This window comes from Hevea brasiliensis, chromosome 1 (genome assembly GCF_030052815.1).
Source record: "Hevea brasiliensis isolate MT/VB/25A 57/8 chromosome 1, ASM3005281v1, whole genome shotgun sequence".
Classification (NCBI taxonomy): Eukaryota; Viridiplantae; Streptophyta; class Magnoliopsida; order Malpighiales; family Euphorbiaceae; genus Hevea; species Hevea brasiliensis.
Window position 1 is genome coordinate 24,669,098 of NC_079493.1, and position 24,015 is coordinate 24,693,112.

The 24,015-nt window shown below is 32.4% G+C and overlaps 2 pseudogenes; one reads left to right on the forward strand and one right to left on the reverse strand.

The window, feature by feature from the left end:
• Positions 1-2,137: 2,137 nt before the first annotated feature.
• Positions 2,138-5,917, reverse strand: LOC110644317 (probable disease resistance RPP8-like protein 2; annotated as a pseudogene).
• Positions 5,918-11,079: 5,162 nt separating this feature from the next.
• On the forward strand, positions 11,080-15,392 carry LOC131179043 (phosphoglycerate kinase, cytosolic-like; annotated as a pseudogene).
• Positions 15,393-24,015: the final 8,623 nt, after the last annotated feature.

Genomic DNA, 24,015 nt, shown 5'->3' on the forward strand with positions numbered 1-24,015 from the left:
AACACAGCATTTCTCGAAACCTATAATTAGTACAACTAATTCATAATGCATAGCTAAATAAGTTTTTAATTAGAAAACGATAAATTAAAGTTTATTGTGTACAAACTTGATGCGAGTCACCTCTAGGCCTTGACTCAGTTTGCCCTATCATTTTTCCTGAAAAGATTGATGACAATAGAGATATCAAAAATAGTGATAATTTTGGTTGATAAACATTAGAAAAATCTTTATACAGAGCCAAGAATATGATACCTAGAATTTGCAATAAAAAGACTAATTCTTTTTACTAATTGTTTTATGTGATAAGTTTATTCCAACCTGCCCAACCTAAGCCTTGCCTTTCACAACCGATACAAAGGATCCCTCGTGATTTTGAGGTGTGGTTTATTCCTGTCACTGACCTAGATGCGTGTGTCCATTTTTATTTAGTTAAACAAAAAAAAACCTAAGCTTTGCCTAAATCTCTTTCTTTCAAATAGATCATGCTCAACTCCACTTAATAAATCATCTAATTGTATTTTTGAATGGAATCTATGAAAATTTTGTAAAATAAGATAAGGTAGGAATAAAATGTAAGATAGCAGATTTAATTAATTGAAAAAGTGAAAATTTGATGAACATAACTCTATGGTAACTGCCTATATGTTCAACCATGAAAACTCAAGTTCAATTCTCTTCTTTTCCACATTCATAAGACACCCATTTTACTTTTTATTTAAACTCAACTCAAGTTCAAAAAATTTATATTTTATTTCTAAAAGTTTTCTTCCAAATATAATATAAGTATCTGTTTGGCATTGTGATTTGAAACCAAAATTGCTTTTTTAAAAAATAAGTACTATTTTGAATACCATTAGAAAAAATAATTAAAAAAAATATTTTATTATTTTAATATTTTACTAATTAAAACTTATCAAATTTAATTTAAATTATTTTTTTAATACTCTCTAAATAATATATTTTTAAAAAGTAATTTTCTCAATAACAATCGCAACAACAATGTAAAATAGGCTCTAAATGTAATAAAATCCGCTCTTGATTTCAAATTATTAATTCATCTTCAGATTTTTCAAGCTCTCCAGGAAGGAAGCATCAATGAACCTTATTATATATTCAGGTATGATAGAAACACACATACAAAAGAATAGGGCAGATGAAATCATGCAATGATAATCTCTTCTAATGGAAGTTAAAAAGGAGCAATGATTTTATTTATTAGAAAGACTCATACCCACAATTCATTTCTCTTGAATAATCTTCATTTTCAGTGTCAAATTTATTCTCAAACTGCGACCCTGCACCTAACCTTGTGAAGGATGTCATTTCTGTAATCAAGGAGATGTCTTCTTCTCTTTCTTTGTAATCCCAATCAGTTGGGCTACCTAAAGAATCTGATTCACTTGTGGATAGATAGTCATCTTCAATTTCTAACCCTGACTAATCAAATGCTGTTTTTCATTAAAGGTTGATGGAACACTTAATAAAAAAAAATGTCAAAATAAACAAATGACAATGACTTAGCATATTAAAAGATAATATGTTAAAATTTAAAATTTAAATATGATCATGTTGTTTTTGAATTTGATTTCACTATTTAAAATCGTAGTTTTATCTCAATTTTAATTGATTCCGATTTTACATACATTTTAACTGATTTTAACTCATAAAATCGTACTAGTTAACTCCGATTTTAATAAATATGCTAGTGAAGAACGCAGGCACACACTGCTTATGGGGGGCTCGCCATTCTAGACCAACCACTATGTATTGCTAATGGGTTTACTAATTAACCTTAATATGAGAAATGTTTGGTAAGAAAAAATCCAAAACAGTAGTTGAATGCTTCCTTGTACAGCAGACTAAAGAGAGTTCAGAGGCTCATCCCCGACTTTCTCTAACCATCTTTAAACAATAATGGTCCTTTGATTCAATAGCATAAACACTTGCCAATCGTTTATAGAAATCTGTAAGCATTCACGAATATGGAAATTTGGCCATGAATATTATCTAATGGATAAATTCATTCTAGCTTGTGAAATGAGAATTCAGGTTGAAAGTTTCAAATCCTCGTTTGGATTTGTAACTACTACAAGAATAATTCACACTGATTCTGATATATGATAGGAATCGACTAACATTAAGGAACAAAGTTACTGATAGAATTTTATTTGGAAATAACAACAACAACAACAAGAGCTACAAATACAATAACAGGCAATAATACACCAGAAACGTGGAGAAGAGAGAATGAAACGGTAAAGCCAACAGAAAGATCTCCAGCTGCCTGCCCTTCAGAGACAAAACAAATGAAACATACACTTAGTAATCAAATGATAGGAGTCAAACAAGTTGATTTCTATGTAAGAAAACTGTAAGCTTGAAAATTAAGGGGAACCAGACTATGAAGCAGATGAAATCTGAGGCTATAGAAACAGAAGAGTACGCACTGTTTATAGTTGAAATTTTGCTCAGCTTCTTCAATCTTCTATGCAGACATGGCGCACATGGGCTATTTTTTCCCAATCCTCACCCTGTTTATCCTCAAGATTTGATGACAAAATTGGAAGCTTTGTTAATTTTACTTCTCGGAGGTTTTTGATGCACTGTAGCCCAGCAGGAAGCACCTTCAAATTCATACAGCGTCTGATGTCCAAGTCTTTCAGATTAGGCATTGCTCCTTCCTCCACATTCCATTCCTCAAGTAGCTCCAGCTCCCAGAATTTTAGGACTTCAAGCTTAGGAAATCCTCCAAAACAGCAAAGCATTTTCTTTCCCATAAAGGATCTTGAGAACAGTCTCAGAATTCTGAGGTTGGGAAGTTTGTCCAATGTTTGCATTGGGTCCTCTACCAGTCCAGATGCTGACAAGGTGAGCTCAATCAGGCTTCCGGGTAACTCAGATACAAGCTGCTGATTCTTTAGCTTTCCAACCAAATATATACTGGAGAGATCCACATGGCCTGACAAAGACCGTAAGTGAAGATCCCATGGCAGACCCGATTCATCAAATGATTTCAACCTCAATGATTGAAGGCGTTTTAGTTTTAGAACCCAATTTTCCACATCAACAAGTTGTGAGGACATTGCTGCTTTTTGAGATGGCACAGATATCTTGCATTTTAGACCCAATTTTGTAATGTTCAATGAAGTTTCCAGGCCATTTCTCACTGGGCTATCCTCATCTACAAATGCACCCCAAAGTGTTTGAAGGTCCGCCAGAGAGCTGTCCTCCTGTGGGGGGACAAACGCACTGCGGAAACTCTCATCTAGAAACAAATGCCTCAGCTTTTGCATCATCCATATTGAACTTGGAAGAGTGCTGATGCAAGTACGCTTCAAATCCAGCGTTTGAAGGTTTAGCAATTTGTTGATGAATGCAGGAAGCATCTGAAGGTATGTTGATCTCAAGCCAAGGTACTTCAACCAAATGAGTTGGCCTACAGCCTTGGGCAGTTTTGGTTTGTATACTTGTTCAAGATCCAACACCCAAAGCAAACGGAAACAATTGCTTGAGATGCATCTATCTAGAAAGTTCCCTATCTCTTCTCCTGGTTTGCTTCCTTCTCGAGTATCAAAAGATATAAAGGAAACCACATCTCTGTAGCGAGAGAATGAGGAAGCACTGTTGAAATGATGAATATCATCAAAGACGGCATCATTCTGCTGAAGATGGTCAGCAAGACGGCGTATTACACCAATGTCAGTGTCAGAGATGTTGGAGTGACCTTGAAGAAATTTAGCTTCCTTGGCTTTTTTAAACCAGTGTACTTGCAGAGCCTCTGGTAGGCAGCACGTCTTAACCTTTCCATTGAGTTTGCTTTCTGTCACCTGAACAATAGTATAGTTAATTAACTCTCTCAAGCATGTCTCTGCAACATATTCAGGGGATACTGCATCATCCTGTTGATGCCCCAGACCCTCAGCAACCCACAAGGCAATCAATCTTCTTGCAGGGATCTTATAGCCTGGCGGGAATAATCCAAAATAAAAGAGACATCGCCTCAAATACAATGGCAAATAATTTTTTATCTCTTCCAATACTCCTGACCAGGGTTCTTCATCTTGATTTAGCTGGTCAAGAACCCTCGACCACTCCTCTAGAGTTGCATCTGTGTGTGACAATAGTTCTGCCAGTTTCACAATTACCGCTGGTAACCCCCCACATTTGCTGATGATGCGTCCCTTCAGATGCTGCAACTCTGGAGGGATGTTTACCTGCAAAGTATGTTTGAACAATGCCCAGCTCTCATCATTGGTTCGCAGATGCAGTCTGCAAGTGAAATTAGTTTCAGTAAGGGGTGGAGCTTGCCATATATGACAAACTGTGAAAAGTATTCTTGTTCCATTTGATATCTCATTGAAGGCACTTCCCATTCCTCTCCAGAATTCACATGCATTCCAGACTTTACTTGAACATGGGTCATCGATAACTATAAGATACTTCTTATCCATGAAGAAAGCGTTAACCGTTTGCCTCACCCTACATATATAGCTTTCCTCTGTGTCCTTTGGATCACGATATATATCAGATCCCTCAATGCCCAAAATCTGCATCATGATAGTTTCCTTGCTTTCACCTCTTCTTGAAACCCAGACACGATGAGGGAAATGATGGGCAATAGCTTGACTGTCATAAATTAACTTGGCGAGGCTTGCCTTGCCGATGCCTCGGGCACCCACAATTGAAATGGTGAGGCAGCGAGGATCCTCATTCAGAAGCTGTGCTGTAACTGCATCTACATCGTCTTTGAAGCTAAATATGTCAATTTGGTCCGCAGCACAAGGAGGTTCTTTTGCCATTCTGTCAAATATTTTGGAAAATTCACTACGGGAGACATCAGGCACTGAAATTTGAATGGCTTCAAATCTTCTACTATAAATGTCACGGATCTTATCTTCAATACACGCCAGCTGCTGGGCAATCTTACTTTTGGAAGTGAAATTGCGGGACGACCAAACTAATTTTGTGATAGGTCGTTTCCTTCTCTTCTTCCGTTGGGAATCCATGAAAAGGCCCACAACATTCTCGGCCGAGCGACAAACATCACCGAGTTCCTCCATCCATGCCATTCCGACTTCACTTAGTTCTTGTGATTCAGACTGTCTGCAATGACCTGAATTTGTCTCTTAAGCGCCAGGCTTGCCTTTGCACCGCGGGGCTAAGCTCTTTCCGAGTGGCTAAGGCATCCAACAAACGTACAATAGGAGAAATACCCATGTCATATGGGCCTACAGATTCAACCCAGCTAAGAGATAGTATACAAGGAATATCACTGTCATATGGGTCTACACACTCGTGCCAGATAACGGATTGGAAACAAGAACGATCATTAACAATATTCCAGTGATATTCGAGAATATCAATATGCATCTTGAAAATCTTAATCAACTGTTCCAGTTTCATACGAAGTCTATAATGATGTAGCAAATCGACAAGAGCCAGAATATGAAAGAAATACACCGGCAGATCAACTGAAGCGAAAACATACCGAATGAAATCATCTCTTTTCCTTCTCTGGGCTGAACTGATGATTAACTCATCAATCACAACTTCAAGATCGTGAATAATCTCTGTCAGTAGTTTCTTGTTATTCACATATTCAGAATCATCAGCAAATGTTCTCAATTGGGCTTCGATGCAAAGAATTTGATCTTCTACTCCAAGCAGTGAATCTAACTGTTGAATAAGAAGATTGGAAATTTTCTCCAACACAGCCAATAAGATTTGTCTCGCCATTTGCCTTTGATTCTTTGATTCCTCTCGCTTAATGCTATGGAAGTTCCTGGAACTTCAACTTGGAACTAGATACTTAAAACAACTGTAGTGCACGGAGGTCTCAAGAAAAGTAATGGACAGCAACATGCACGTAAAATTCACTATTTTTTTTTCCTTTTGGTTTCCTCAGTACAGTCTTAATATGTTGGGCATGTGATGGAACATTGGCTTTATTCATTTGAAGTATTCTTTTTGTTAGCCTTTTTGTCTTTGTTAAACGTAAAGAAGAAAGGTTGAAGAAAGAAGGTTGATTATTTTCAAAAGTTTTTCCTTTTACAAGACAATATCAACTCCCCTAGAATTAAGGAAGTTTGTCTTGCTACTTTTCAGCTAGAATTAAGCTCCTCCACTACTTCAAACAAAACAAAAATTAAACTTTCAGAATTATCAAAGAGGTTGTGAATCAAAAGAATGCTACTTTAGCAGCAGCATATGTCACAGCTCTTCTCAACACTTTTTCTTCATTGCATCCATACAGTAAACTTCTAAAAGATAATTTCCAGTGCCCCTCTGTAATTGAGCCAGCACTCCAAAGCCAAAGAAATGTACATACGCATAAATAAGAAAAAGAAAATGTATAGAGACTTCATCAAAGTCTTTCTAACCCTTATTAATCAAATGCAATTTTTCATTAAAGGTTGATAGATCTTATCTGTCTATCTAGATCATCATAAAACTTACATACCACATGATCTGTTGATGTTGTGCTATATTTGAGGGTACCAATAGACTTGGTTAAGGGTAGGGCTGAGCACAATACGGTTCAAACCGAAAAACCGAACCGAACCGATTCAATTCGGTTCAATCGGTTCGGTTTTAAAAGTTAATCGGTTCGGTTCGGTTTTAATTTATAAAAATTTCAGTTATTTCGGTTCGGTTCGGTTCGGTTTTGAAGAGAAAAAATCGAACCGAACCGAATAGTGATTTATATAGTCAAATCGAACTAAATCGAACCGAATCGATTTTTGAATTAATTTATTTTTATGGAAAATTTATGAATTATATTTAATTTTATATATATTAATTATTTAATTTCATTGATTAATGGTTATTAGGTTCAAACCAAAGTTAAAATTAGACCAAATAACTTGAAAATCAAGTCTAAATTAAAAAATCAATCAAAAATCAAACTGATCGGTTTAAACCGAACCGAACCGAATTAAAGCGGTTCGGTTTGATTCGATTTTTCACTAATTTCGGTTCGGTTCGGTTTCTAAAATTGACGGTTCAGTTTTGATAATTTAATTCGGTTCGGTTCGGTTCGGTTCGGTTTGAACCGATTGCTCACCCCTACTTTCATTACCCATCAATTATAAAGGAATACATGATCAAAGCAAGACTTTTAGAGTATATTTTTCATTCAATTATAATCATAGTATTCTTTTGATTTTAATATTTATTTTGTAACATAAGAGATTAAAATTTAAAATGATTTGAAGCAAAGCATGTGAGCAGATTTATTAAAAGGTAAGTAGAGAGAAGCACGATGAATGTCAGAAATGCACTTCAGCCACAAATACCATCACTTTCATCTCCTACGAAAATGTTTCAAACGCCTAAATAAATAAAATTGAGATGCTATAAAAATCAAATCTCTTAGAGTAATAAGTTTCAATTTAATATTAGAGTATGCCTATTAAAACTCGGGCTCATATAAAGATGAGTATATTTATCATCAGATTAAATTTTTATATATAGATTAATACATTTTATATATACACACTTTAATTAATTCTCTGTATATGTAGATATAAATATTTAATTTAATGATAATCAAGTTAGTTCTCATATAAATTTAAGTTTATATTATATGCATTCTTAATATTATTATACTCATTTTTAAAATTATTATGATATAATAAATTAAAATTTAAAATGATTTGAAGCAAAGCATGTGAGTAGATTTATTAAAAGGTAAGTAGAGAGAAGCACGATGAATCTCAGTAAATGCACTTCAGCCACAAATACCATCACTTTCATCTCCTACAAAAATGTTTCAAACGCCTAAATAAATAAAATTGAGATGCTATGAAAATCAAATCTCTTAGAGTAATAAGTTTCAATTTAATATTAGAGTGTGCCTATTAAAACTTGGGCTCATATAAAGATGAGTATAATTATCATTAGATTAAATTTTTATATATAGATTAATACATTTTATATATACACACTTTAATTAATTCTCTATATATGTAGATATAAATATTTAATCTAATGATAATTAAGTTAGTTCTCATATAAATTTAAGTTTATATTATATGCATTCTTAATATTATTATACTCATTTTTAAAATTATTATGATATAATAAATTAAAATTTAAAATGATTTGAAGCAAAGCATGTGAATAGATTTATTAAAAGGTAAGTAGAGAGAAGCACGATGAATCTCAGAAATGCACTTCAGCCACAAATACCATCACTTTCATCTCCTACAAAAATGATTCAAACGCCTAAATAAATACAATTGAGATGCTATGAAAATCAAATCTCTTAGAATAATAAGTTTCAATTTAATATTAAAGTGGGCCAATTAAAACTCGGGCTCATATAAAGATGAGTATATTTATCATCAGATTAAATTTTTATATATAGATTAATACATTTTATATATACACACTTTAATTAATTCTCTGTATATGTAGATATAAATATTTAATCTAATGATAATTAAGTTAGTTCTCATATAAATTTAAGTTTATATTAGATGCATTCTTAATATTATTATACTCATTTTTAAAATTATTATGATATAATAAATTAAAATTTAAAATGATTTGAAGCAAAGCATGTGAGTAGAGATTTATTAAAGGTAAGTAGAGAGAAGCACGATGAATGCTGTAAATGCACTTCTATGAAAATCAAATCTCTTAGAGTAATAAGTTTCAATTTAATATTTGAGTGTGCCTATTAAAACTCGGGCTCATATAAAGATGAGTATATTTATCATCAGATTAAGTTTTTATATATAGATTAATACATTTTATATATACACACTTTCATTACCCATCAATTATAAAGGAATACATGATCAAAGCAAGACTTTTAGAGTATATTTTTCATTCAATTATAATCATAGTATTCTTTTGATTTTAATATTTATTTTGTAACATAAGAGATTAAAATTTAAAATAATTTGAAGCAAAGCATGTGAGCAGATTTATTAAAAGGTAAGTAGAGAGAAGCACGATGAATCTCAGAAATGCACTTCAGCCACAAATACCATTACTTTCATCTCCTACGAAAATGTTTCAAACGCCTAAATAAATAAAATTGAGATGCTATAAAAATCAAATCTCTTAGAGTAATAAGTTTCAATTTAATATTAGAGTATGCCTATTAAAACTCGGGCTCATATAAAGATGAGTATATTTATCATCAGATTAAATTTTTATATATAGATTAATACATTTTATATATACACACTTTAATTAATTCTCTGTATATGTAGATATAAATATTTAATTTAATGATAATCAAGTTAGTTCTCATATAAATTTAAGTTTATATTATATGCATTCTTAATATTATTATACTCATTTTTAAAATTATTATGATATAATAAATTAAAATTTAAAATGATTTGAAGCAAAGCATGTGAGTAGATTTATTAAAAGGTAAGTAGAGAGAAGCACGATGAATGTCAGAATGCACTTCACCACAAATACCATCACTTTCATCTCCTACAAAAATGTTTTAAACGCCTAAATAAATAAAATTGAGATGCTATGAAAATCAAATCTCTTAGAGTAATAAGTTTCAATTTAATATTAGAGTGTGCCTATTAAAACTCGGGCTCATATAAAGATGAGTATAATTATCATTAGATTAAATTTTTATATATAGATTAATACATTTTATATATACACACTTTAATTAATCCTCTATATATGTAGATATAAATATTTAATCTAATGATAATTAAGTTAGTTCTCATATAAATTTAGGTTTATATTATATGCATTCTTAATATTATTATACTCATTTTTAAAATTATTATGATATAATAAATTAAAATTTAAAATGATTTGAAGCAAAGCATGTGAATAGATTTATTAAAAGGTAAGTAGAGAGAAGCACGATGAATGTCAGAATGCACTTCAGCCACAAATACCATCACTTTCATCTCCTACAAAAATGATTCAAACGCCTAAATAAATACAATTGAGATGCTATGAAAATCAAATCTCTTAGAGTAATAAGTTTCAATTTAATATTAAAGTGGGCCAATTAAAACTCGGGCTCATATAAAGATGAGTATATTTATCATCAGATTAAATTTTTATATATAGATTAATACATTTTATATATACACACTTTAATTAATTCTCTGTATATGTTAATATGCTATTGCTCCCAGCCGATGTGGGATGCAGAACTTGCCCTTTCATTACCCATCAATTATAAAGGAATGCATGATCAAAGCAAGACTTTTAGAGTATATTTTTCATTCAATTATAATCATAGTATTCCTTTGATTTTAATATTTATTTTGTAACATAAGAGATTAAAATTTAAAATGATTTGAAGCAAAGCATGTGAGTAGATTTATTAAAAGGTAAGTAGAGAGAAGCATGATGAACGCTGTAAATGCACTCCAGCCACAAATACATCACTTTTATCTCCTACAAAAATATTTCAAACGCCTAAATAAATAAAATTGAAATGCTATGAAAATCAAATTTCTTAGGGTAATAAGTTTTAATTTATTAAATCTCGGGCTCATATAAAGATGAGTGTATTTATCATCAGATTAAATTTTTATATATAGATTAATATATTTTATATATACACTTTAATTAATTCTCCGCATATGTTGATATAAATATTTAATCTAATGATAATTAAGTTAATTCTCATTTAAATTTAAATTTATATTAGATGCATTCTTAATATTATTATACTCATTTTTAAAATTATTATGATATAATAAATTAAAATTTATTTTGAAATTAAATAAAAAATATGTTTACAAATAATGTAATTAAATTATTTTACTTTACAAAACCATTGAATATTAAACTTGACGCAACCGAAGATTCTAAAGCAAAAGTCAAAGTGTCAAAGCTTGTGATCTTCTAGAAGAATTCTTCTTATTTTCTACTTATTTGTTTCTTTGCTTAATTTCAACTAATTATGAAATAAAAAGTTGGAATCTGATTCGCATATGCTGAAATGCAAAACCATCAACCGACAGCTCAAGGGTTTAAGCTGCACCACAGAGAAACCCAACCCACGTACTACACAGTGCAGACATCTCTAGCCCAGTGTGTTCCCCGCCCCAAGAAAAACCACAATCCCCTTCGCCTTTGAGACCTCCAAGGCCCCAGACCGAACAATCCACCTAATCTTCCTCTCTCTCTCTCTCTCTCTCTCTCTCTTTCTAAAGCCTTCTTTATTTTCTTGCTTTGTCTTTTCTTCATTTCACCCAGAAAGCTCTGTTCTTGATCTTTACTTGTTTCTCGTTGTATGCAACTATCCTTCTCTCACTGTTATCATATTATATATATACTAATTTGTTTATATATGCGCGTGTGCGTGTTCTACTGATCTGGGTACTCATGTATTGGTTTGTTTATTCTGGGTTTTTTGCAGGTGTGTTGAGATATGGCTACAAAGAAGAGCGTCAGCAGTCTAAATGACGCAGATTTGAAGGGGAAGAGGGTGTTTGTGAGAGTGGATCTCAACGTCCCTTTGGATGATAACTTCAATATCACTGATGATACCAGGATCCGAGCTGCCGTTCCCACCATCAAGTACTTGATGGATCATGGCTCCAAAGTTATTCTTTGCACCCATTTGGTATATACTTGCAATGCCTTATTTAATGCTTTTTACCAGTTATATTTCTTGTTCTAGTTGGAAATTTTTTTTTGGATTGATCTCTCCCTTTAGATCACTTATATTTACCCTTGTAGATTCTTGATATGTTTATTTGTTATTCTTCATTTGCCCGGCCCTTAATTTATGTGCTGATTTCATTGCTTCTACTAGTTGTATCTGCGTTTTTGGTGGTTATATGTCTGCAGATGTGTTTCTACATCACGTAATTCTGATATCTCACAAAAACGCTGTTTGATTGTTGTGATATAGCTTATAGGATTTGCCTGAATCATACGCATGTTAACAGATTTGCATGTTCTTCTGATATCTGATGCTGTTTTGATAAAATGGGTATGTGGCTTGTCTTCTATCAATGCTCTGGTTGATATTTCTTTATTTTGCTTCCTGCTAGCTCCTTTGGATATGTATAAAATAGTTTAATTGCTTGTGGTTGTGATTACTTTTATCGTGAAATTGGCTTTTTCAATTATTATTATGCAACTTCTCAGCTTTATTTTTCAGTAGTGCCTATTTACCCTTTTGATCAGATTTCTGCTTGGTTCTGTAATTAGCTGTTTGGATCTACAGTGGTCGCTGCCCGATAAGCTTTTTATTTTTTTTTTCGGAATGGTTTTTGCTGGTGCAAAATGTGGCTTTGAAAATGGATTTGTGCCATGATATCTGTCATATATTCATATTTGATATCTGGCAGAGGACACCTACATTCATACACATGGTGTATTTTCTTTGGTGTAATTGTGGTAGTAATTGGATGGCATTAATCTGCTTAGTCAATTAATCAAGTAGAAGGATCAGTTTGAAGGACTAAAAACAAAAATCCTAAGTGTTTTTAGTACTGAAGAAAGGTGGGCATCACAAAATTTATTTATCTAAGCATTTTTAAGTTTCTTTGTTGCTATTGTTTCTTTTGATGGCTTCATTTGTCTGAATGTGGATAAGGCAGTGCTTAGCTATCTGGGCCTTCCCAATGAAAGCTTTTCTTGGACTTTTAATAGTAGAATTATCAGTTCCTTTTTTCGGTTGTAATATGCATCATCTTTTTGTCTTTTTCTGCCATGAGGAAAATTTCCTCGTCTTCTAGGTTATGTTAATCTTGTTTTTTTCTAGGTTATGTTATTCTTGTTTTTTTTTTTTTTTTTTTTATCATTGTTATGACTATTGATTGAGTTTACGTGATCAAAATTCATGGAATTGGTAAATTAAGGTTATATTTTCCTTTGCTCAACCTCTATTGGAGTGTATAGTGTGATATTCCTTCTTCTCTTCTCCATCGTTGTGAGACTGTAGTCCATCTAGATATATCATACATTTTTGTCATAGACATCATTAAATGAAAAGATCATGCCTGACCTCTGCAATCCATTTTTATGTAATATTCCGTTTCTTTTTGAAAATTGAGTTTTAACTTTCTTTGGCAAGAATATGAATATTTGTTATAAAAAAAAAATCCAGACTGGAGGTGTGCTACCTTATGCTTGAAGTAATGTTGCCAAGACGTATGAGGTGATATGGGATGCATTAAATTATTCAAAAATAATTGGAATTGATAAAAGATATTCATTTATGTGGAATATTTGTTATTATTTTGAAAGTTGAACTAAAACCTGTTATTTAAAAGGGTTAAGATTTGAAGATGAGTAAAATTACTGAAATGTGACAGGCTGAAGAAAGATGCACTGTTGTTTACATGAGCGTATGAAAAAGTTGATAGCTCTTTTACTATGAACAAAACCTATGATCTAGAGTGATGGTTTGCTTACTGGCATGAAAGTATGTGCATTCCTTTCAATCACATGTCTGTTGCATAATAGAATAAATGAGTATGTGATAAATATGATTTTATTCTGTGCCAATTTTTGATAGTGAGCACTTGTATGATTATTTTATCTGATTGTGCTTTTCAGGGACGTCCAAAGGGTGTTACGCCCAAGTACAGCTTGAAGCCACTTGTACCTAGGCTATCTGAACTTCTTGGAGTCCAGGTTTGCCTTCGTCTCCTCCCCAACTCCTACTCCTCCACTCCCCCCTCTCTGTTCCTCTGTTTTTGGATTATCTGGGTTGCTTAGTTTTTCTTATTCCTCTATACAATAGGTTAAAATGGCTAATGACTGTATTGGTGAGGAAGTTGAGAAACTGGTGGCTGAGCTCTCAGACGGAGGTGTCTTGCTTCTTGAGAATGTAAGGTTCCACAAGGAGGAGGAAAAGAATGATCCTGAATTCTCCAAGAAACTAGCTGCTCTTGCAGATGTCTACGTTAATGATGCATTTGGCAGTGCTCATAGAGCCCATGCATGAACAGAGGGTGTGGCTAAATACTTGAAACCTTCTGTTGCCGGTTTTCTTATGCAGAAGGTGTGTTAGATGCCTGTTCATTTTTCTTTGTTCTTTCATGAAAGAATGCTGATGTGCTTTTTGCAATTAGGAACTTGACTATCTTGTTGGAGCTGTGGCAAATCCTAAGAAGCCTTTTGCTGCAATTGTTGGTGGCTTAAAGGTATCAACCAAGATTGGAGTGATAGAATCCCTCCTGGGGAAGGTTGATATCCTCATATTGGGTGGAGGAATGATGTTTACTTTATACAAGGCACAAGGGTACTCAGTTGGGTCATCCCTTGTGGAGGAGGACAAACTTGATCTTGCAACTTCACTTGTTGAAAAAGCCAAGGCTAAGGGGGTATCTTTACTGCTGCCTACTGATGTGGTCATTGCTGACAAGTTTGCAGCTGATGCCAACAGCAAGGTATGCTTTTCAATGGCTTTTGTAGTGAATTTTTGCCTGGTTTAAGTGACCAAGAGAAACTTGAATTTCTTAAGAGAAGCATCTTAGATATCAACTGGTGGTGGTGCCAGTTTGGAGTTGTTGGAAGGCAAAGAACTTCCAGGTGTTCTTGCTCTTGATGAAGCCACACCAGTTGCTGTGTAAGATTAATCTAATTTTTCCCCCTCATCCCTGTGTCAGTGCTTTTATCGTGCTTCATAAAGGAGAAAGGGTTGTTGTAGAAAGATATGAGCTCATGTTGTAAATTTTTCTCTTTGTTTCTTTATGCTAAAATTGCTAAAATAGACAGCAAGGATGAGCAAAGAGAGCCATCCAAGTTTTTAATATATGGTTCATTTTTATCAGTTGTTTTATTTAGAGCTTCTATAATGAATTGATGTGTATGAAATTGAGAACAAAAATTGATAAAGGGCGGAAAAACCTCAATTTGTTTTTCTTTTCTTCCTTATATTAATAAATTCTAGTTTTGATGCTGAAATCATCGATTGATTCCATACAATTGTTTTCAGTTAATATTTTGGTTTCTTGTTTGAAATATCCACATTCCACAACACAGATGTCTCTAACATGGCAGCAAAGGTTTTCAAAGCCAACCGGTTTGAATATCCAGAGAGTGAGAACAGCACAAGAATATAGATCACTCCCTTTGATTGCAAATCTGCCGTTTGAAGCATTTCAGTATGCCCAAAATGTCCAATCATGCGGTTGAAATGTATTGTGCATATATGACAAGGGGTTAACAAATTGAAAATGGTGGAGGTGGTAGCTGTAGCGCTCTTATGTGATCTCCTCCCCAGTCTGTCGCAATGATGCCAAAGACGGTGGAAAGTAACCTACGCAACAAACTGTGTCACAGAATCACCTTACTTTCAGAGCACATGATACTTTCTTCGTTGGACCACTTTTTGTATACAGTAACACAGCATAGAACTTCTGTTAAAAAATACTCTAAAATTATTTAAAATATTATAAATATATCAGATTGGCATGAGAAAATATGTTTTTAAAATCGTTTGAAAAAGAAATCTTGATGTGTATTAATTGATATGATAGAAATAAAAAACAGAAAAAAAATCATAGAAGGGCACCATCCTTTTTTTTTCAATCTATTCGTAAGTGGAATATATGTTTTATCTGTTTCAAAATTCAACTCTCTTTGTGACTACGACTAAGTCCTGGATTATGAAGTTCGATGGAAATCATTTGTCTTTGTGCAAGGGAAAAAAAATAAATAAATATAAATAATAATTTAAAGAAAATAGATTCAATATTATACATAAAAACAGAACTTGAAGATGATAGCTAATTATTTATGATTTGGAATAAAACATATCACAGTGACCTAAATATGCCCTGAATTATATAGGAAAAAGACAAACACACCAGGAGGCCGTAAGCCCCGTTCTGTTAGAACCCTAGAGGGGGCTAAGTGAATAACTGTGAAACAACGGCCACTGTGACTCAAGTATAGAATTCGAGGGCTCCAAACTTGTCTCAGCCCCTCGCCAATTGCGAGGCGAATTCCATGCCTAAGTTTTCCCGATTCCGGGACTGCATCTCTGCAGGAAGGGCCCGGGGACTTTCCTGGGTACAAGCAGAGGCACCCAACCACCACCTCCTGGTGAAGTGCCTTTGATGCCCTTGGTGGAGACTTATAAAGTTAATATGTTATTGCTCCCAGCCGATGTGGGATGCAAGACTTCATAAGGGCCACCGAACACTAGTGAGCACGACATGCACACACTGACGACGAGGGGCTCACCATTCTGGACTGACCACTTTCTTTCCTCAAGCCTGTATTGGGTCAGTGTTACTAAAGAGTTTAATACCATCAAAATCAGAAATGTTTGGCAAACATCGTACAAGAAAATCCAATACAATAGTTGAATGCTTTCCTGTACAGCAGACTACAGAGAATACTCAGGGGCTCATCCCAGATGAGAGTAAATTACATCAATCCTCCTTCAACTTTGGTAATTATTTCATTTCTACAATTTAACTTCAATGTGTTAAAATAAAATCTCCCAACTTTAGTTTTATTTCATAAAAAATCTCTTTAACATTTAATAATAAATTTTTATATTCATTTTTTTTAATTAACACAAATTAATTTTTAATCAAAATAAATATAAATATTACTATTTTTTATATAAAAATTAAAATATTAATAAAATATCTTATATTAATAAATATTATTTTAAATTTTAAATTTATTATTATTTTTCAGGTTGTTACAAATTAAATTTTAATTAATAATAAATAGCATATACATAATTAATAATTTTATTAATAAAATTTAATAATAATAATAATTATTAATTAATTTAATAATAAAGGTAAATACAAAAAAGAGAAAAAGATGTAAAAAAGATAATTTTATTAATTTTTTTTTATTTGTAAACCTGCTATGTAGGTCAGTAAAATTTTTTTTTGAATTAATTTAAAATTGAGAGATTTTATTTTAATAAATTAAAATTAAGTGATAAAAATAAAATAATCACATAAATTGATAAATCGATTGATGCAATTTACTTTACTCTATCTTTAAACAATAATGTTGTTTGATTCAACTCCATACACACTTGTGCTACAGTCGAAGATCGTTTTACAAAAATTTGCAAACATTCACAAACTTGGGCTGACACTATAAGAAATTTAGAAAAAAAGCTACAAAAATTATTGATCGTATAATTTCGATATTAATTTATCGATGATTTATCAACACTTTACTGACTAAAAAAGAAAGCCAAAAAAATTAAAATGTAAACCAATTTGTAATGACGAAATTACTGATTGACTAGCGACGGAACCTTTACCAATGATGCAATTTCATAGGTAAAAGCGACGTCAAATTTGATCAATAATATTAAAAAGAAAATAAAAAAATAAAAAATTTTACCTATAAAAAATTTTCATCAGTAATTACCAACGAACTTATATTTTGTTAGTAATATTAACAAGAAAATAAAATATAAAATGATAAAATAAATTACTTATAAATATTTTTTATCAATAATTACAAACGACCTTGTATTTGATTGGTAATATTAAGAAAAAAACAAAAAATAAAGTTTTAAAATAAATTACCTACTAGAATTTATCGTCGGTAATTACTAACGAACTCGTATTTGATCTATAATATTAAAAAGGAAATAGAAAAAAAAATTAAAAAGCTTAAAAAATTTTAACTATAAAAATTTACCATCTGTAATTACCAACGAACCTATATTTGGTCAGTAATATTAAGAAGAAAATAAAAAAAAAAAAAGCTTAACAAATTTTAGCTGCGAAAATTTATCATCGGTAATTACCAATATAACACCCCTTACCCGGTCTACAGTGTAGTCGAACAAGCTGTGCTACATTCGGTGCCAGAGCGTCCTATTTTATCCTGTCGTATATAATATTAATTTTAATGTCTCTTTTATGTATAATATTCCATGTATAACTCTTTTTTTTTTAATTTCATTTCATTTTTATGTAGACCCAAACAGAATCTCCTCTGTTCTATTAGTACATGGTGGATTTCATGTTACTTGTTAAAACAATTTATGTCCATTTCATATATTCATTCATCATATCATTTCTCATGCTCATATCAATTTCAAGAAAATAAATTACATTTCATTCATATAAAGTTTACACATACAATAATTTACAATTTATATACAATCCAAAATTATTTACATCATTTAATTACATACAATACCAAATTACAAAATCTAATATGTACATTAGCCCTACCAAAATGACTGATGAGGTGACAACCCACACTGTAGCAGATCTAGTCCAAGTCCGGTCTAGGCCCTACTGCTACTGCTGCTTTCCACTACCTACACGTGGTAAGAATTAACGCGCTAAGCATAACGCTTAGTAGTGCATAAATAAGGAAAAATAACTAAACAATTTAAAATAATTATTTCATGTATAACCTTATAAATAAATATCAATTTTCATGTATTTAAAATCTTTTACATGTTTTCTAGAACTTTGGAAGTAAATAAGCTAATAGGGAACTTTTCTGTGCATATACCTTATATTCAGTTTTATAAAATTCATATTAATGATTTTCTCATGTACTTATTTATATTTAAGGCTTATTACTTTTATCTATGCCCAAGTAACCTATGATAGACTATAAAGACTGGATACACGAGAGTATACTAATTAGACATCCATATGTCTATCCAGTATACGATGGTCATATCAAGCACAAGGCCAGCGGGCAGGCATAAGCCAATAATAATAAAAATTGGCACTATGGCCATCAGGCAGGCATAAAGCCAGTAGAACACTCATCTTAGACATATGTTGTCCGTCAATAATTATCCTTGTGGGCAGTACTGCAATATGTAGTCCCTAATTGGTATACTGATCGATCCAAGCTATATAAATGAGTCTAGGTGTACTTTGGGCAAAATAATGTTATTTCATACCTATAGTTTCATTAATTCATGTCATTTTTATGCTTAACAAAGTATTCTATTTTATTTCATATCATAGGCTAAGTTATTTTATAAACTTTTCTCAAGTTCCTGAATTTGGCAGTTTCTAGAGTCTGTCTTTGTCTAATTAATTGGTCATGTTATAGCCATTTTTAGGCCTAAGGTTCTTCATAGAAGTTGTTACCCTATGTCTTATAGCCACTCAAAAATTTTTGTTACAATTTTTCAAGTTTTGTAAAATTAATTATGGCCAAATCACTGGTCTAGACTCATGTACCCTATTCTACCAGGATTCATGTTTAGGTTAGAAACTTTGACTCCCATTTTAGGGTTCTTATGTTCATAATTTGAGGACCAAGTCTAAAACAAAGTTGGAGCCTTATTTCTTAGGGTTCCAGATCAGTATGGCTTATCCTAATTAGAGCTTCCTAGTGGGAGATATGGCTAAATGAGTGTTCTGGGGTCAAATGATCACTTAGGTAATTTCCAGAATTCTTATGCTAACTTTACCTAATAAATTGACCTAGTTCCTTTAGTGTCTGGATTTTGGTCAAAAGACCAATTTTGTAAATCTATGTCTTATAGAAATTTTGCCACTGGTTTCATTGAATTTGGATTTTTGTAGACCAAGTTATGGCCATCTTGCCAAAACTGGTAGGGTGAGCTTTAGTCCAGGAAATTCTGGGCAGAATGGTGCAGGACAGTTTGGTATCCTAACTTGAGTCAACAATTTCATTTGGTTAGAGGCATTTCTGGGCTTGGTGTTCTCAATGAAAGTTGTAGTCCTATGTTTAATCTTTCCAATGGTATAAAATTCAGGTCATTTGGACCTGTCTAGAGGGAGTTATGGCCAAATGAAAATGTATTATTCATTTAGTCATTTTTCTGGGTTCAGTGTTTGAATACCCAGATTGGGACAGTAAATTGACTAAGATTTTGACAGAATTTGGGCAGGATTTCTCCATGAAAAATGGGGTATTTTGAGTCTAGTTTCACCTTCAATTGGCCTCACACCAATTGGAGTCACACAACTTCAGTTATAACTCAAAAAAGACACTAGACTCATAAGTCCGAATTTCCTGCATAAGAGAAGCACTCCCAATAGTCCATCCTCCTTACTTCCAACTACAATTTATTATTCATAACACTTCAAATGATTAACAAACAGTCTCAACAAGATCAATCTCAAGCCATAATACTAAGGTACCAAAATTAATTCAAACCCTAACTTAAAAATTTTCAAATCATGCAAACCTTATACCAATCATCATATATATCTTATCTTCCATCTATTCTAAGTTAAAAATTAGATTTTATTACACTTAATTCCATTATCCATTACTACCCTAGGCTGGCCAAAATTTGGCCATGTAATATACTCAACAATCCTTTTTAATTTCTTTTAATTTTTACTTCCTTATGCATGCTTAACATAGTTTAAGAGGAAAGAAAGAGTTACATAGCACTAACCTTTTTCAAGAGGTATCCAAGCTTGTAAAACTCTAAATTCTTTGCTTCTTGTTGCTACAAATAGACTCTCTAAGGTATAAAATTAAGTTTTAATGAAGAGACTATGAAATTTTATGGTGAGAATTGGTAAGATTTGAAGCTTGGAGGAAGAGTATCAATGGAGGAAAGGAGAAGCAATGGTTCGGCCATTCTTGGAAAAGAAGAAGAAAGGAATTGATTTTTAATGAAATTTGTCTCTTTTTAAATCCCTTCTTATCCCTTAAATTTGTTTGTTTAATTCCTATTGGTCCACAATTTTTTTTAATGATGTCATATGACATCATATGACATCATAAATATAAAGTAAAATTTAATGATGTCATATGACATCATATGACATCATAAATATAAAGTAAAATTTTTTTATTTCTTTTCTTTTCTTATTTTCTTATACAAAATTTATCATTTAAATTTATTTTTGGTTAATCTATTTCATTTTAATTGACATTTAGGTCAAATTTCAACTCTGGGTTTGAAATGACCAAAATACCCTCCGTTGTGCTTAGCGGTCATTTTTTGTCTGTACCGATAATTAAATTTTCTTGAATTTTCTTTGACCTTTTTAATGTCATTTAATCTTCATAAATTCTCTAATTGAGTACCAAAAATTATTTCCTAGGGTTCCTCACACGTCTGGAGTCGGTAACTGACTTTGCAGTCGCTTCCCAGTACAGTCACCCATCGCTATGATTCCGGCTAGTTTAACCGAGTTGCACTTTGCTTGTTTTATTTTTCTTTGACTTTTCTTAGTTTTTATTCAGTCAATTTATGCCTCCTCACTCTAGTTAGAGTGTAGTTCCAGTCATCTTAGCTGTCTGGACAGACGTTAGTCGTGTCACACCTTACCCTTCTGTAAGGCATAACATGATCCCGTAGAATACCTAATGAACTACCGAACTTCACCTACCGATAACTCATTAAGTACCCTACAAGGGATTTTAAAACAATTTTCTTATTTTTGATTTGATAAATGGTGAGCATTTCTAATAAGTATTTAAAACATTTAATTGAAATTAGAAACTAGTTAAAACTTTTGGCCCATTTTATTTTTCCGTAAATTTTATAAAAATTTTGACAGAGTCCTGTCTGTATTTTAAGAAACCAGTTCTTCAAATACCTGTAAAAAGCACTTCCAATAATTTTTCTCAACCACTACTTCAATTTCATAATCAATCTCAACCAATTCTCAAGTCTCAAAATTCAACAGTCAACATTTCTCAATTTCCAAAATTCAATAATCATTAAAATAATATCTATCAATCTCATTCAAATTAAAATAAAACATTTCCATTCATTAAAGACAAACAATCTATATATACATTATACAAAAATCTACATTGGAAAAATCCAAACTAAATTTTATTACAACTTTATACAAACTTTGTACAAACTACTCAAGATCGAATTTACATGTCCATACATTTATGTACATTACATATATCAAAATAAATTTCTACAATCAGGGTATAAAATATACCTGATATAACTTCAGGATGAGTCGCTCGATAATCCTCAGCAGCTCACTCAGCTGCTCCTCTAGTCTCTAAATCTGCGACAGCAATAACAGCTATCGCTGAGTACTAGGACTTTGAGGTGCACAACATACTAAAATAATTTTTATGCAGAAATAAAATCACATTTATTCAAAATTTGAACTGAGCATGCGAGTTAAACACAAAACATAATTTATGAGATTTTAATCCAAAACAATTTCATTTTGAAGTATCAAATCACATTTCATAAAACCCACAGTTAGATCATGCCATTCGAAACAAATAGAATCTCAATAGCCAGAGGCTAAAGAGAAATCACATCACAAGGCTAGCTAGCTCGAATATATGGATATCCATTCACATCCTCTTCTACTGGTACACCTCAATACTTCTCCAGAGAAGGAATCAAAATTCGAAACTAATTACCCCCACTAGTCATGCTAGTGAGGTGTTCAAATATATGGTCATGACACTGTGGTTTCAAAACTTATCTTAACAATTTGCTAAACATTGTCATTTCAAATATACACAATAACTTTCACAATTTAAATCAAAACATCATAAATAAGGTTAAAATAAACTTTCAACAGTTCAAAGTAAAAGTAAAATGCATATTTCATTCACTTTATCAATGAATTTTAAAGCATAGTGATGTTGTGCACAAACCTCAAGCGAGTCGCCTCTTGGCCTTGACTCGGTTCCTCGGGTTCTTTCCCGATATTCTTTCCAACTGAAATACACAATTTTACAATGTTTTAGTACTAGAACTTAAAATAAATCCAAATAAATTTAGCTTCACTTTTACCTAGCTCTAACGCGCTAAATTCGACGTTCTTGAAATTTTGTATTTCGGGTTACTATTCACTACACTATTCAAGTCAAATTATTGACTTTCTATAGCTTAATAGGTATGGGAATTCCAACTCCACCCACATACCACATTTTGGTCACTAAACTTGTTGGTTTTGGTCTTTTTCTCAAAACTTAGGTCTTTTAGGCAAAATTGTCAATTTTCAGTTTTGGTATCTTAAGTTGTACTGTTCCATTGGTCATTTTACTGTTGAAATTTGGAAAAACTTCCTTCATAGAAAATGTTCCCTAATGTCTTAAGTTTATTCTCCTTTTTGAATCACTCCAATTGGAGTTTTGTAGTCCAAGTTATAGCCATTTGAACCATGGCTGCCAGATTGGACTCTACCTAGATTTTCTGGGCAATTTTGGTTTTGGCAGTTTTAGGTCACCAACTTTGGGTGGCCAAATGACTTGGTTAATGGCATAATTTGGGTTTGTGTTCTTCATGAAAGTTTTAGGTCTATATCTCATCTAACCACTGGTAAAATTTCAGGTTATTTAGACCTTCCTAGCTCAAGTTATGGCCAAATGAACAAACACTGTTCATTTAGTCAGTTTGTGCAGAGGCAGCCTGCAATTTTTCAACTTTGATCAATTTGTTCACTAGGTTTTAGTCACTTTTTGGGCATGCTTCCTAAATGAAAATTGAGTCATTTAGTGCTTAGTTTCAGTCCCAATTGGTCCCATACCAATTGGACTTGTAAAATTTCATTTTTGGTCCCTCAAAGAAGATTTTGGTCATGCTGACAGCACATGACCTTATCCAATCCGAATTGGCTTTTAATTCCAACACTTCTAACACACCTCATTTGGTCACAAATGACCATTTTTCACTTCACATTAGGTCAAAGACACCATTTACAAGTTTTTCACATTTTTGGTCTCTAAACCCTAATGTCCAAACCCTAATTCACTAACCTCATGCATTTAGCTACCTTCAAAGCTTTTAATCCTAACCATTCAACTAACTAAAGTTCTTAAACCCATTCAAACCATTCAAATCATGCAAATCACTCTCCCCTCCCTGCTGGCCGAATTTCAGTTTAGTCCCTCACACATTTTTTTTTTTTTCATTTTAAGTTTATTTACAAGTTCTTGATGCCATACATACACTAATTAAACTAAAAATTTGAAGTTTGTATTACTAACCTTGTTAGGTGTCTTTGAACTTTCACTTCCTCTCAATTTTCTTCAATTCTTTGATGACCAACCTTCCTCTCAAGTGATTAAATCAAGCTTTTGTGAAGCAAGTATGGGAGGATTTGGGATTTAATGATGGTTTCAAAGCTTGAAGCAAGCTTTAAATGAGATTTGCAATGG